Genomic DNA, 11,563 nt, shown 5'->3' on the forward strand with positions numbered 1-11,563 from the left:
TGTGTGTATGTGTGTGTGTGTGTGTGTGTGTGTGTGTGTGTGTGTGTGTGTGTGTGTGTGTGGTGGGGCAGCTTGTGTGTGTATGCATTTGTGTAAGAAGAAAAGAAAATCACTAATTGCTGTTTGGAATGAATTTTCTTTTGTATTTTTTAGTCTTATTTTGTTTTGGGCTGATTGTTTTTTTTAGTGGTGATTGTTTTGCTCAGTGTGAATTGTTTTGCTTAATGTGAACTGTTTTGCTTAGTGTGAATTGTTTCGTTTAGTATGACTTGTTTTGTTTAGTGTGAATCGTTTTGCTTAATGTGAATTGTTTTGTTTAGTGTGAATCGTTTTGCTTAATGTGAATTGTTTTGTTTACTCTGGGTTGTTTTCATCTACTTTGTCAGCTTCTGTATAAACACCAAACAGTATACAAGAAACTATTGAAGTCTTTTTGTATTTGATATGTTGTTGTTCACTGATTAGACACAAAGTTTGGTTACTACGGTTCTAAACAATTTCTCGATAACGGAAACTAAAAACCTATACACTTGTTTTATTATGGTGTGTAAGGCGGGTTTATCAACTAGTACGCACCGCTCCAATTCGCACTCAGAACAATCAAAACTACCCCGGGAAAGTTAAGCTAAAGAATGAAAACGAAATTGTCCTTAGAAATAATCAATGTTGAACTATTCTCATCTCAACAACTTTTCCTTTTCATTCCTCAGCTCAAGACTCCTCGATTAGTTTGTTTTCTTCATTATCACTTGGAAAGGTGCGTACTAAATGGTAGACACACCCCACACGCGTCAAGGGAGCGTTGGTGATTTGTGAGAGCTTGCTGCGTTCTAAAGAGTAAGGTCACTCCACGCGCATTAAGGGGAGGGTTGCTTATTTGTGAAGTTTTGGGTCTAAATATTTACCTGCGAGTTTGCTAATGACCGGTGAGGCCTAATAAGAAAGTAACGAAATAAAACTGTGTCTAATTGGGTTTGGAAATTTACTGCTGCAATTTTTGTAGTTCCAGTTAATGAGTGTGCCGGCCACTCATTACACATACAATTATTATTCCTGAGTAGTGATTCGGTAATTGCTACAAACGATTATTTAGTTGTAATTTATTTTTTTCATGCTGTGTTTGGAAAGCATTACGTCCTCGAAAATGGAATTGGACTGATTAAAACTGTGCGTGTGTGTGTGTGTATGTGTGTGTGTGTGTGTTTGGAAAGCGTTATGTCCTCGAAAATAGAATAATATGACTGATTGTAACTGTGTGTGTACGTATGTGTGTATGTGTATGTGTGTTCGTGTGTTGGTCCCGGCTTCCCTCTGCAGGTGCCAAGTTACCTTCCGTTTTCCTGCCGATCCGTCACCTGTAATTCCGAGGAGCCGTGAACAAAGACCTACAATATCATGGCTTCCCTCGGGGGGGTGCGGGGAGGAGGGTTGTCAGGGCCTGGTGTAAGGGGGAGGGAGATAACCACGTGGGACCACCATACGGGGGGATTAAGGGGGGCGTTCAGGAGGGGGTGTTGACGCCACTTCGCTTATTGTTTTTTTTTATACATTTTTTACCCCAAAGTTTACTATTTTTATTTGTATTCTTTTTATGTGTTTTCCTACAAAAAGCTCTTAGCAGTTTCGAGTTTTATCTGTTTAATCTCTTTCGGGCTGTGTTGGTGTTTGGATTGTCCGGCAGCTGCTGTTTGGGCGGCGGTTCTGTCTATCTATCTGTCTTTCTCTCCCTGTTGTTTTGCTTGTATTGTTTGTGTTTTTTTACGTGTATCAGACTCGTTTTTGTGTGTATTGAATATGTATCAAACTGTGTGTTGGGTGCGGTACATGTCATTCTTTGGTGTGGTAGTGTGTGTGTTCCTCTTTGTGTGTGTGTGTGTGTGTGTGTGTGTGTGTGTGTGTGTGTGTGTGTGTGTGTGTGTGTGTAAAACTATGGAGTGTTTTGATGTAAGTTAACCGGTCTTGCAGAGGGAGTTCTATTCGTTGTTGCAAATTTGGTAGTAGTTGATGTTTTTGTTCCTGAATCTGTTGTTGTTATTGCTGCTGTTGTTGTTGTTGGTTTGATGTCCTATTGGCTAGAAGGGAAAAGGGAGAGAGCGCCCTTTCTTTCTCCCTCTCCCTATCTCTCTCCCTCTCCCTTTCCCTCTCCCTCACAGAAGCATAGTGCCGCCGGAGGGGTGGAAAGGGGAGCTCTTTTTCCCTCACCTGTCTCTATTCTGCCTGCCTCACCTGGGCGTCACAACCCCTCTCCCCCGTGGCGTCACACCTAGCACCCCTCTTCCCCCTACACCTGCCCCCCCGCACCCGCCATACGCACCGTCACCGTCACACTTGCTTCCTCTCATCCACTTGTCATCCATCCTGTCTTCACCTCATGATGTTGGTTGTACATTTTCCCATTGACTTTTATTTTCATGTTTACAATTTTTTGAGTGGATTTCGTCATGATTTTTTTCTCTTTTTTTGGTTCTGTTTTAGGTTTTACACTTGATACAGATTTGGTTAGCACCACGACATTTTGGGTTAACTCAATAGCGATCGTAACGTTATTCGGAACACACAGTCCAGTGAAACACACGCAGGCGATTACCTAACATCGTTACTCCATGTCAACATGAAATATATATCAAATTACTGTCAGATACCAAGAAAAATCTATATTCAAAACACTAGGTTACTTTATATAAAAAAGTCCTTATCGTACCAATTTGTTCACCAGAGTTATACAACAATAGTGGAAAACCTTGCTCTTTACAAACCTTACCTTATCCCTCCATGCATAAACAAGTAAAGAAATGTACATCCTAGCTCATTACATCTATAAACACCTTTTTCCTGCTCTGTCCTGCGATATACAACGGCTTAGCGTAAAAAAAACAACCACGCATTTATAATTACAATAAAAAACTCACCATGCCAACCTGCTAAAGCTTCACCCAAGTTTTAGATTCAATGTGAAACGACAATATTGACCAAAGAGTATATCGGGCCGAGCCACCAGCCGCCCCGACACTAGATTCACGGAGCAGGGAGAACCTCGCTTGCTCCTCGGGCCTCCCTTCGTCGCTCGGGTTCCTTTCCCTTCACTACCTACTGCGTCATGCGGTCCTACTAGTATTATCGTTGATACAAAATTAATAGGCAACGCCCCTCTTGTAATACTTGTTTTTTTGTCTCTAGTTTACAGTGAGCTTCTGAAGAAAACGTATCAGTCGACAGAATCAGGAATCGATGCAAAAGTTGTATTTTTTTTTTCTTCTCTCTACACAATTAAAAGCGACCTGGCCACCTGGTATGAGCGCGTGATATCTGCTGCTGAGGATGATGTGGACCTATCGACGGTGTGTTTTGAGGCTTGACCTTTTGGTACCTTCATAGAGAAACAATTTGTATCATCAATTACCAAGCTATTTTTTTTCTTTTGAGTGCAGAAGTCGGGAGTCAAATGTCGAGGACTCACAAAACTAAACATCTGAAAACATTAACCCCGATCTCGTGCCGGATGGGTCTAGGGAAAGTATAGGCGCTCTAGGACGCTGGACATGGACACTCACTCACAGCAGGTCGCCAGGTGCCATTGAAGTACTGTACACAGTTGGAACCCTTATCCAGCTATCAGATTGGTATAACAATCCAGTTCACCGCGCAACGACTCCAATCCCGTGCTCCGGAGTAGGCTTCCCTAAGGGGTGTCGTGTTCCATCAAAAATAGATTAAATTACATGTGCTCTCAACAAACAGAGGAAGAGAAAAGTTCGGGGGAGGGACGAGGAGTGCGGCGGGAGGGTCAACACAAAGTGAATCTTCCGCGTCATTTGTAGGGAGGAAGTTGGTCAGCTGAAACGAAGGCGATGGAGGTACTCGTGGGCACTTTAGAAACCGAGAGGAGTCAAGAGTTAAAGAGCACAGGAGCTGCGTCGGTGCTTAACGTAGAGTCAGGTACAGGAGTACTCTAGCACACCATGTGGGGCCGGCGGGGCGGGGCAAAGCGGGGGCGTGGGCGTGCGTGTGCGTTTGCGTGTGTGTGTGTGTGTGTGTGTGTGTGTGTGTGTGTGTGTGTGTGTGTGTGTGTGTGAGAGACTACGTGCGTGCAAATTAACGTGAGAGAACATGTAATTAAACTGTGTGTTAGTGCCGGCGGTGCCTCGTAATGTTGGTGTTCCTTAATGAAGGTGTTGTAGGTGTTGGCGGAGGTGTTGCCGGCACGACCATGTAGCTAGAGTGTGAGGGAAGGGTGTGTGAGGGTGTGAAGGGAGTGGAGATAGCGGTGAAGGTGGTTGTGGTGGATGTCGGGGTCACACACACGCACACGCCCCCTCTCTGCCCTTCCCTTGAGCCGTGCCGCCGAGGTCAATGCCGTATATACAAGCACACTTAGTCAGCCGCGGCCCAGGAGCCTCCCCAGTCCGTCCCGCTCCTTCCACCTGCGTCGCACCTACTGGCGGAGGCTGGCGGGTCATGGAGGATCGGCGTCACCTTCAAAATTTAGATCTCATGCTCAAGTGGTTGCTGCGTTTGGTGCCTCATTCTCGGTTTGTTTACTTTTCGTCGTGTGTCTGCATGTGAGCATCGCCGAGGTGTGGGTGGGAGGGCACCGACGGACTTGAGAAACTCTCCCTCACGGCCGCGGGATACTTACAAAGATAACCAATCAAGGCAAATAATTCTTAGTTAGCTTTTTAGTTTCTTATACTCTTAAACTCGTTCTCATTAGCTCTATCGGCGAACAGGAACTAAGAGGCAGAACCCTTTATCTTTACATTAAGTGTTTTGAGTTGTGGAAAGACAATGAGGCAACACTGTATTCTGGTTGTTGGGTTGATGAATGAAGTCGTAGTAAATGTTCAAGGGAGATTGATGCTGGATTATGTTTTGTCTGTCTCATCTAGTAAGGCAACTAAACCAGTCATTTTGAAGCTAATTTACTCATATGCATTTTTTTTTCTATAAACTAAATTCATTGTCGTTCCAACACATATAATTCCTTATTGTCATATTGGTCTAAAGATTAAAAAGTTACATCTTACTGTACAACTCTGGATAAAACGATCCCAAAAAAGTACACCGGTACACCAGACTCGGGGCGAGGAAACTCAGGCGTCCAGCAGCGGAAACAGGACAGCAGGTGGTGTTCCTTGTGTTCTCCGACGTGTTCACTTCCTGGCGGCGGCGTTGTTTGCTCCGCCTCGTGCGCGTCGTGCAGAGAGTGCCAATCAGTCAGCCTCGGTCCGTGCCGGCACTGGACCCCCGCATGCCACCGCTCGCCGCCCACGCAGATGGAGAACGATGCTGAGATTTCCAACACTCACAAAGCTACTCTTGAGGGCCGCAGGACACGAAAGGAGCGACGGCAGTGAGCGGGCACGATGCTGGCGCTGGGTCTTGTCTTAGCCTGCCCCAGCGTCCCAGCAGCCGCCGCCCATTACCAACTCCTTCTTACCCCCCCGGCGTCGCAGAGTAGCCTTGTGAGTGCGTTAACAAGTGTAGGGTTGGAGCACCTCATCGTCCCGCCCACTACAACGACGGGCGTGCTCCTGACGGCGTTCCCTTCCCCTTCATAACAACACAGTGGCGTGGGCGTGGGCGGGCGTCATGCGGGGGTCTCCTAACACACACTGACACACGCACTCATACTATTCTCTCTCTCTCTCTCTCTCTCTCTCTCTCTCTCTCTCTCTCTCTCTCTCTCTCTCTCTCTCTCTCTCTCTCTCTCTCTCTCTCTCTCTCTCTATCTCTCTTTATCTCTTTCTCTCTCCTGTAATAACGTCTGGCCAGAGCAAATAATGGACCTTACATTGTGGTAATCGTAGACTGGACTTCAATAGGGAAAATTTGTACCGCATTTCACCCGTCAAAGGACTACTACACAGACCGCGCTGCCGGCCTTTTGTTTTGGTACAGACATGTATTTTTTTGTGGCCGGAGACAGAGGGTAACGGTAACAAAAGCGGCTGCTCGTGATGTACTATTCAGAGATATCAGTATTACAATATATTACCTTTTGGCTACACACTGTACACGGGGTTATTATAATTTTACAAACCATACTTGCTGTGGAACTCTATCATGTCGTTCCCAAATGTACTCGTCTCACACATGCGTAACAGTCCTTCCGGCACACGTACACACCCGCACGTACATGTGTATATACGTGAGGGTGTGTTCGTGTGCGTCCCGGCTGAGAGAGAGCGGGAGAGAGGAAGCCCGCGTCAGGTGGTCGAGTCTCAGTCAGCAACACAAGGTTATGAACACAACACTTCCGGTCTCTGAAACACTAAAAATCTCGCCCTCAGAAACACTTGAAAATCTTGGACTTCAAAAACTGAACTTCTGAAATTCCTAACGAGACATAATGATTATCTTCCTAACTAGAGCATGACAAAATATACCTCCGAACATTCCAAATCGAAACGTTGCTGTTATAATTTGTCCACGGAAAAGTTAATCGCGTGGTCCTTTCGAAAAATTATTTAAACAACTCTCCGCCGAAATTGCACCGCTGAAGGCTAGTAGATAAGGTCACTGAAATCACTGTATAACGTAGACGGTCGTTTAATCAATAGCATTTCGTTGTATCCGTGTTGAACTTCATGTGAGAGAGAGTTGAATTTTGCGTCAGAACTTCGGCTGCATCGAATAAATCAAATACCTTCGAGTCGAGTCACATGCGTCGGGAACCACTGCATCTAAGTTCACGAATAATGACTTAGAATTACACTGCTTATTGCCTACGTCTCCTTGCGAACCTGCCTGGCTGTACCTTTGCGCCACCTTGCGTGAACCGCCGCACAAAGAAATTAGTCAAAGTCCGTCACGCGAAACCCAAGATCTTAACGTCGGTACCAAAGTCAAGTCAGTCAGTCAGTCTTTTAGGGTCCCAAGCGTTCCCTCCCTCATATCACCACCTCGGAGCCCCACCCTGAAGCCCCTACAGTGAGGAAACAGTCTCAGTTGGTATCAGTTTCCATCGCCCCAACCTTTTCTTTAGTCTGTCATATCGAGCACCTTCGTCTAGTCGTACCTGTGTTGTGTCGAGGCTTTACTGTGCATTGTTAGACTCTGAACTATATTGATATCACTCTGGTGTTCTTTACTGTAGCTGGCTCTTGGTATCTGGTCTTGACGACGGGAAAATCTAAATGGTATCTTGTTTTTTTTTTTATGGTTTAACTGATTTATGTGATCAAATTACTCTTTCACTGAATTTCTGTGGATAGACTTGACTTCGTGATGTTCAACTTTTCAATCTAAGTTTCTTCTGTTTCTTATTTTTCACACCGCCTAATTCATCTTCATTTTTACTGATTTATGTTAGCAAAGAAATCCTTCACTACATTTCTGGTGGTAGACTTGACTTCGTGATGTTCAACTCTTCAATCTAAGTTTTTTCCTCTGTTTCTTATTTTTCACACCGCCTAATTCATTTTCACCTTTACTGATTTATGTTAGCCAAAAAAAAAAAAATCCTTCATTAAATTTCTGTTGGTAGACTTGACTTCATGATGTTCAACTCTTCAATCAAAGTTTTTTCCTCTGTTTCTTGTTTTTCACACCGCCTAACTCATTTTCACCTTTACTGATTTATGTTAGCCAAAAAAAAAAAAAAAAATCCTTCATTAAATTTCTGAGGATAGACTTGACTCCTCGGTATCCAACTCTCCAATCTTAGTTTCTTCACCATTCTCCTCATTTTCACACCACCAAAATCATCTTCACTCCTCACCACACACTCATGTTCCTCACCATTCATTGGCATCTCATTCAAGAGCAAACAAAAAAAAAAATCACTTGATCAATACAAAAGCGAATCATTCAGTTGGCACGATGACTGGTCCGTGATTTCGAGTTTGCTTGTACCTCTTGTGTATTTCCATCGTCATAAAAATAATCTTTGGAAGTCGGAGGAACAGCACTGGGCAGCGAGGGCGGGTAAGGGCTGCTTATTCATACTGGTTTATGTATTGATTGGGCCGACGCAGGAGTCTCGGTAAGAGCGGGCACCGGGCCGATCAGAGCTCCTTAGCCTTTAATCCTAAACATGTAAAGAAATATTCGTCACACCTACTCGACTTGACTTAGAACCTAAACCAAAATTCTGTACAAGTGATGGAAACAAATTGAAAAGTAATGCCTATCCTAACGTCACAGTTATTCGACTTGACTTAGAACCTAAACCAAAGTTCTGTACAAGTGATGGAAACATATTGAAAAGTACTGCCTATCTTAACTTATCCTAACCTAACTAGACTTATTTATAATCTAACCCAACCCTAAATTCTGTACAAGTAATGGAAATCTAACTTGACCTTATCTTACCTAACCAAGCCTAACCTGACTTACTTATAACCTAACCCAAAGTTCTGTATAAGTAATGGAGAGAAATTTAAGTACTGAATAACCTAACCTAACCTAACTTGACTTATTTATAACCTAACACAAAGTTCTGTACAAGTAATAGAAACAAATTTAAAGGTCCTGCCTAACCTACCCTAACCTAGCCTAACCCAAAGTTCTGTACAGGTAATGGAAACAAATTTAAAGGTACTGCCTACCCTAACCTAACCTAACTTAACCTGACCTAACTTGACTTCTGATAACCTAACCCAAAGATCTGTACAAGTAATAGAAACAAATTTAAAGGTCCTGCCTAACCTACCCTAACCTAGCCTAACCCAAAGTTCTGTACAGGTAATGGAAACAAATTTAAAGGTACTGCCTAACCTACCCTACCCAAACTTAACCCAACCCAAAGTTCTGTACAGGTAATGGAAACAAATTTAAAGGTACTGCCTACCCTAACCTAACCTAACTTAACCTGACCTAACTTGACTTGCTGATAACCTAACCCAAAGATCTGTACAAGTAATAGAAACAAATTTAAAGGTCCTGCCTAACCTACCCTAACCTAACCTAACCTAACCCAAAGTTCTGTACAATTAATGGAAACAAATTTAAAGGTAATGCCTAACTTAACCTACCCTAACCTAACCTAACCCAACCCAAAGTTCTGTACAGGTAATGGAAACAAATTTAAAGGTACTGCCTAACTTAACCTACCCTAACCTAACCTAACCTAACCCAAAGTTCTGTACAATTAATGGAAACAAATTTAAAGGTCCTGCCTAACCTACCCTCACCTAACCCAACCCAAAGTTCTGTACAGGTAATGGAAACAAATTTAAAGGTCCTCCCTAACCTTCCTTACCCTAATTTAACCCAACCCAAAGTTCTGTACAAACCATGGAAACAAATTTAAAGGTCCTCCCTAACCTACCCTGCCCTAACTTAACCCAACCCAAAGTTCTGTACAATTAATAGAAACAAATTTAAACGTACTGCCTAACCTTACCTAACCCAAAGTTCTGTACAGGTAATGGAAACTAATTTGTAGGTACTGTAACACAAAAAAAGAGAGAGAGAAAAAGTAAAACATAAGCAGGCGTCTAATACTAAAAGAGAAACACATGACTAAATTAAGACGGTGTTTGTTAAAGCATTAAACTTAAGCTTTGCGACTTGATCTTAACCACGCAACTTGAAACCAACTCTTCCGAAGGTGTTTTGTAACGTTGACTAAATCCCTACGACGAAAAAAAACTTAGCGTGAAGACCAAGTGAAAGAAGAAACAACGAAATAAATGATTGTACTACGAAAAACAGGACCTGAAGGGGAGGGGGAGGAGGGGGTAACTCACTTAAAAATGATACGTATATTCTAGAAGTCACATTGAGAAGCTAGAGGTTATCAACAACGTGTATATAGAGGACATTGAGGAAGAAGTGTTTGTACAGGAGTTTGTTTGTGTGTGTCGCCGCGGGGTCGTTGATGGTTGAGGCGAGCCCCGGCGACTGTCTGATCTTACTGGCGAATGTTGATATAAGTTGTTGTAAGAGTTAACTAATATAATGATGCCTATTTAAAGTTATTTTAGCCGGTAGCTCAGAGAATAGTGATGTTAATGCACTAGTACAAATATTGAAGACACATTTATTATTATTATTATTATTATTATTATTATTATTATTATTATTATTATTATTATTATTATTATTATTATTATTATTATTATTATTATCATTCTCCTATTGACCACTTTGTGAACATCATTTATTTAAAGTACGGTAAGTAATCATATACACTAGATGCTGCATTCTTTATATATCTGTAACGTTGTGTGTGTGTGTGTGTGTGTGTGTGTGTGTGTGTGTGTGTGTGTGTGTGTGTGTATCCGTCGGTGTTCCCACTAAAAAAAACAAAAAAATCAACCATGCAAAGATCTTATAACGTATCTCTAAAGCAAGTTGTATTTAGAATCACCAGAGAACAACAACAACAAAAAAATATCCTACGTGCTCTCAGGAACCTTCATCTCCCTCCTTCCCATAGCCTTCCTTCACCCCTAATGTGTTCTCTTGCCCTCCACACCACCACCCAACTGGCTACACTAACACTAACACCTCAGCATCACACTCCATCCTCACCTCACCGTCCACACACACTCACACTCACACACACGTACACTCAATCTGGCTGTCTCTGTCCTGGGTTTCTCCTCCTCCTCTTCTTCCCTCCCTCCACGTTGTACTGTCTAAGGCTTACTGTTATCTCTCCTTCTGCTTGCTCCTCGTATTGTACTTTGTCGACATCACATAAAGCGTAGACCCCGTGAACAGACCCAGTCACTCTTGCACTCTTCTTCCTTCCTCTCTCTCTCTCGATCTTACAGTCTTTCTCCCTCTCTCTCTCTCTTACTCTCTCTAAAGTAATTGTTTTTTGTACCTTTCTGAATCACTGCATCGGTGTGTACCTGTCTTGGATGTGTTGTTGGTTGGTTTGTATCATTGCACGTTTGAGGGTTGATTTGACGTTGATTTGGTTAGGGTGGATGTGCTCACCGATTTAGTACGCGGTTTTCCTATTAGTACGCAGATTAAGGGAAAGGTTAACTAGCCTGGAAACCGATTGGGGTCTGAAAGTGAACGATTGTCGAGATATTGCAGTGAAGGAAACATATCTTGGGCATAAAAATGATTGAGAGGAAGAAAAAAACCGCTAATCACTGCCGCTATAAAATGAGTGAGGTTTGAAAGTGAACGATTGTCGAGATATTACATTAAAGGAAGCATCTTAAGGGCAAAAAATAAAGAGAAAAAAACCGCTAATCACTGCCGCTATAAAATGATCGAGGTTTGAAAGTGAACGATTGTCGAGATATTACATTAAAGGAAGCATCTCAAGGGCAAAAAATAAAGAGAAAAAAACGCTAATCACTGCCGCTATAAAATGAGTGAGGTTTGAAAGTGAGCGATTGTCGAGATATTACATTAAAGGAAGCATCTCAAGGGCAAAAAATAAAGAGAAAAAAACGCTAATCACTGCCGCTATAAAATGATCGAGGTTTGAAAGTGAACGATTGTCGAGATATTACATTAAAGGAAGCATGTCAAGGGCAAAAAATAAAGAGAAAAAAACGCTAATCACTGCCGCTATAAAATGATTGAGGTTTGAAAGTGAACGATTGTCGAGATATTACATTAAAGGAAGCATCTTATAAAGAGAAAAAAC

General features: G+C 42.6%; 2 long non-coding RNA genes across 5 annotated transcripts in view; one reads left to right on the top strand and one right to left on the bottom strand.

The window, feature by feature from the left end:
• Positions 1–11,563, bottom strand: part of LOC127006961 (uncharacterized) — an 18,766-nt gene continuing 7,203 nt past the window's right edge. Inside the window, exons 3-4 of the long non-coding RNA XR_007759937.1 lie at positions 8,997–11,366; positions 1–8,912 (exon numbers count right to left, since the gene is read on the bottom strand). This is a non-coding gene — a long non-coding RNA (uncharacterized LOC127006961). The remainder of the gene's footprint in view (positions 8,913–8,996; positions 11,367–11,563) is intronic.
• The window catches only part of LOC127006962 (uncharacterized), a 32,346-nt gene continuing 29,420 nt past the window's right edge, over positions 8,638–11,563 (top strand). For all 4 annotated transcript variants that reach the window (XR_007759938.1, XR_007759939.1, XR_007759941.1 and 1 more), the window contains exons 1-2: positions 8,638–8,759; positions 9,013–11,500. This is a non-coding gene — a long non-coding RNA (uncharacterized LOC127006962). The remainder of the gene's footprint in view (positions 8,760–9,012; positions 11,501–11,563) is intronic.

The sequence above is a fragment of the Eriocheir sinensis genome, chromosome 34 (genome assembly GCF_024679095.1).
Source record: "Eriocheir sinensis breed Jianghai 21 chromosome 34, ASM2467909v1, whole genome shotgun sequence".
Lineage (NCBI taxonomy): Eukaryota > Metazoa > Arthropoda > Malacostraca > Decapoda > Varunidae > Eriocheir > Eriocheir sinensis.